Raw genomic sequence first — 4,977 nt, 5'->3', positions numbered from 1 at the left:
AGTGGGTGATGACACATAACATTTATATAAAAAGCCCATGTAAGTGGGTGGTTTTCATAATTAAAACCATCTGATGACCCTTCAAGTAGTAGTTGTCCACCCTATTTCACATCACCCAAGGTAGACCTCAATAATCACCAGCGTTTTACCTTGGAAAGTGAAACGTCATTTGTATAACCTATTCGTTGCTTCTGCATTGCCTTTTTAGAACCTCAAAATTTGATCTTTTAGTCTCTCTCTCTCTCTCTCACACACATTTCATTCTTCTTCTTTGCCCTTTCAGAAGAATCAGAACCTCAAAATTGGATCTCAAATCCAACTTGCGCCACCACATAATGAAATGTTTAATAGTCTTTCTCTCCCTCTCTGTATCTGTCTCTCTCTTTCTCTTCGCACTCTCTCTTCCTTTTTGCACTCTCTCTTCGCTCATCTTCACAAAGACGAGCTGTAAAAATTCATCGGGGCTCTGCAAAATTGCAGCGAGTTTGGGATTTGCAGCGAGATTCAAATCACCTAGATTGCCGCCTAGTGCCACCTAGCTCGCCTAATTCCTCCCCGCCTAACTGAACGTTTTGGTCTAAATCGGGTCGGAGCTCCACCGCCCAGCCCCTAGGCCAATTTTTAGAACACTGTGTGTACTACATCACTAAGTCACAAAAATGTTTATAATATTATATAGCAGTGGAACAACATACTTGCAAAATCCTATAGTTGATAAAGCATCAATGTTAGACTCTGTGCCTCCAGCCACCATAACATCTGAATCTCCAAATTGAATCATCCTTGTGGCATCACCCGGAGAATGTGTTCTAGTAACAAAGATGTTACTGTAGCATGATATGGTCCCTATGTTTAACAAAAACATCAAATGTTTGTTTTACTTCAGGAGAACATGTATGCATGACCTTTAAACTAAGTAGAGATTTTTCGGGGTTTGAAGGAAAAATGAAAGAATATGTTCATGGCTCAACAATTGCAATGAGTTGTAGTCTATCTTGTTTTTGGTACTTTTGTCAACTCATCACTCTATTGGTTCAATGGTTATTGGTTAGGTGCCAACTTCAAACTTGAAAAAAGACCAACATGACAGCTAATGACATACATCTCTATCCATGTTGGTCTTTGCATAAATATGTCAGAATTTGAATAAATGACCAACCCTTGTCCACGTAACACTCATAACATACAAAATGTATCTCGAAAAGCTGTTCACGCACCTGGAATCCATATTTCATGTTGACATGACCAGATGCCATGTTGATTAGTACCTGAGGAATGAAGAAGTGACTAAGCTGACGAATATGTTGGTTACACAAATAGAACAACACATGTAAAGTTTTGTTCTTTCTACCATTTTCCAGGTCATTGCATAGATATTATGACAGCTGGAAATTCAAAACCAAAAAACTAACCTTCTCACAGATCATTTGCGCAGCATCCAATATGTCACTGATGCTTTTAGTTCCTCCACCAACCGAGACATCCTGCCATCCATCAAATGTTAACCCACATTTTCAATCACCTTAATTACCGACTTCAAAATTTTAAGTTACTATTCTTTCCCTTTCTTCTGCCTCGTTTAGCATCCACTTAGCATCCTTAAGTGCTTCTTCGGTAGCACACATCGCATACCCAATAAACCTCGCCATCGAACAATGATCCAAACATAATAGACAGATACATTGTTAACATTTCAGTAAAGGCATGAAACTTTCAACATTTATTTGATACAATGAGTCAGTCATACTAAATTGGTATTGAATTCGCTATTTGACTAAGACCTCAACTTAGAAGTTGGGGGAAATATCAGTAAATCATAGTATTAAATGGTGAAACTATAAATAATTGAAACTAAATTTAATTAATTACCTTAGAATTGAGCCACAATTCCTCGGTGAATTCACCTGGGTTGCTTTCACAGGACACCATTGCAGCAACTTTGAAGGTGAGCTGGTCAAAGGTGTACGATTGGGTGTCTGAATCAAAGTCGTTTATCTTGATATCTTCAGGGGTCAGTGCCCTTATGCCACAATCGCCTTTTATGAGTCTCTTCCACGTCATCTCCACCCTGCAGCCCAATAACGTTACCATGCCCAGCCCTGCAAACCAGAGTGCACCAAGCTAAGATTACAAAGATGATTAGAGAGAGAAAAGGAATGAGAGAGAGTACCGTTGACGACGATTTTGTGAGAATGAAAAGGTGGAGAGGGTCGAAGAAAGAAAAGGACATGCGAAGAGTGAAGAGTTTGTGCCAAAAACCCAAAGCTCATAGATATGAGCTTAACCTTATTCCTTCTCCTCGAAATTCGAGCTCAACCCAGAAAACGAGAGCTCTATGGCTCCCTCGACATCCCTCTCTTCCAAATGACAAAAATGATGCAATGAGTTGAGGGATTTTAGTATTTATATGTGGGTATTTTAGTAATATTTGTTTTGTGCATGGTGTGCATGCCCGGTTTGTCCTATTTATGTCTCAAGATTAATAAATTGTCCCATTTTGGGGTATTTCCCAATATAAAATTGGAACTGAACTTTGCCAGACCGATTTAAAATGGGCCAGTTTCTACGGGTCCATATTTTTCATAAAAAATTTCAGGACTTGTTTGGTATTCTACTTGAATCCAACTTTTTAAACTCAAAAAAACTTTTTAAGTTTTACAACTTGAATACTTGTTTGGTATGACTGTTTTCAAAAACTGAACTCAAAACTAACTTGAAAATTAGCCTACTTCTAAAAAACACAAAGTGAGTTTTTAGAGTTTTTAAACTCTAAAACTAACTCTCTCGTCTCCTCACTTCAGATTTTCTCTCTATACTATCTTACTCTTAGTATTTCCTCTCCTCCTAATTTCTCTCCTAATTTCTTTCTCCTATCTCTCATCTTTCTCTCTCTTCCCTCCTCCTACGAATATCTCTATCATCTCTTGTCTCTCTTTTTTTTTTCTTTCCTCCCCTTCCTAAAATCTCTCTCCTATTTCTTTCATTTGTCTGCTATTTAACTCTCATCTCTCTCTCCTCTCCTCGCTCTAAATCTCTCTCACTCTCTCTTCTTTCTCTAATCTACCTCTCCTCCGACATTGTCTTTAAATATATCTGTCTGTCCAATTAAATTATGTAGTAATTCCCGAATCAACGGAGAGTTGTTGTAAGATATTTTTTCTTTTCTTTTAATTATTAAAATTTGAAAACAATTTTGAATCTCATACCAAACAAGTTTTTTAATCTTAAAGAAAATTGTTTTTAAAATATGTTCTTAAGAAAGGTTTTGAGAAATTATGATTTTTTTTTAATACAATACCAAACAGGCCCTCTACTTCTTGATGAACCTTTTCCAATCTGAGTACTCGATCTTCTACAATAAGGGTGTGCAATCTCTTCCACGATTTGTCTGCAATCTCTCCCCCTTTGTCAATCCTTTTTCTCTCTCTCAAATCTCTCCCCCTTGCAATATTCTTCCACGGCTCCTACGTCCCTATTCGTTCTCCTTGGGTCAATTCCGCATTGGATGAGTCTAATTCCATGTTGAAATCGAATCAAGATGCTTAAAATAAGCCCTTGGTTTAATTAATGGGTTTTGTGAAATACGAAATTGAACGATCTCTTTGTGTGCCTGCATAGGTTCTTTATCTTTCCCCATATATACTCTTCACTGCCTCTACCATCCAATTATATTTGGAAGCACATTCATCATACATTCATAGCAAACCAAACTCAAATCCAATAGAATGCAAAACAAGAGGTATGCAAATTTACAAACATGTCACACCAAAAGAAATGATAATTCGGACATTCGGAAAATTCCTCCTAAGCCCATATAAAACCACACCATTTGATCATTCTCTTGCCTATATGATTACTTTGGATGTGATTTGGAACATACTTCCAAAATCTTATTCACGTACTCTGGACAAAGATTCTTAATCATATTATAGAATATTCTTTTTTAACGGTTTGACAGTTGTAGATCCCTTGTTGTACACTCACATGGCTCCATAATTAGGTAGCTTAACCCCAAAGATGTTGGTGACACCTCTCACATCATAGTGCTTTTAACATAGTCAAAGAATAAAGACCTAACCATAAGTCAACTATGATGCCTCAAGTCAAAAGACTACTTTGCATTATCCCAATTAGTGAGTTCTCATATGACATGAATATGAGAACTTATGGTCGATCGCGTTCAGTAGACTCACTCTCTATTGAGAACTGACACACTCTGACCAAGATCGAGTCATGTTGGCCGTCACGTGAGGGTGACATAGCCATGTGCACAGTGTGGAAGCAATAAAGATAAGAAATATACAAATAAATAAAAATCGAAAGCTATTAATGTGCACTAATAAACAGGAAGTGCTATGAGTGAGATACAAGTGTAAATACTCCTAATCAGAGCATAGAAAGTCTAGGTACAGTCTAGTAGGACAAGTACTAATTATACAGTATCAGAAGACGTCCTACAATTATTTTGTTCTGTCAAAACCGCCGAGATCCTCAAAGCCACCAACATCAAGTCTACCTAAAACCTGGAGGGGCGCAAAATAGAAAATGTGAGTGGGTAAAAACAAATGTTTTTCAAAACCATTTCAAATTTAAAATGCTCTAACCCTTCGCCATAAAACATGTATAATTTTCCCAGAAATAGAATATAAACATATGCATATATATATATATATATATATATCTCAATTCAAATCATGCTTCACATAACCATATTCATAAGTATGACATACCAAAACATAAAATAGAATAAGTAACTCAGGTGAGAATAAATTCATGGAAAATAACATATTAGCCGGAACCTCTGAAGAAGTCTGTACGGTTGAATTCATAGCTCATTAGGCAATCTAGCCGGAGTCACTACAATGACCTATATGGCACTACACTGCACACAAGTCGGAACCACTAAAAGGGTCTGTACGACAAGACTGGGTGTAATATAATTATGCTCAATATGCACTCTCATGATAGCTGATGAAT

The 4,977-nt window shown here is 37.1% G+C and overlaps 1 pseudogene; it reads right to left on the bottom strand.

Annotated features, from left to right (window-relative positions):
* Positions 1 to 509: 509 nt before the first annotated feature.
* LOC126602956 (3-oxoacyl-[acyl-carrier-protein] synthase, mitochondrial-like) lies at positions 510 to 3,994 on the bottom strand (annotated as a pseudogene).
* Positions 3,995 to 4,977: the final 983 nt, after the last annotated feature.

The sequence above is a fragment of the Malus sylvestris genome, chromosome 15, assembly GCF_916048215.2.
Source record: "Malus sylvestris chromosome 15, drMalSylv7.2, whole genome shotgun sequence".
NCBI classification, from domain to species: domain Eukaryota; kingdom Viridiplantae; phylum Streptophyta; class Magnoliopsida; order Rosales; family Rosaceae; genus Malus; species Malus sylvestris.
Note: the sequence above shows the minus strand (reverse complement) of the source record. Positions and strands in the feature narration are given on the sequence as shown.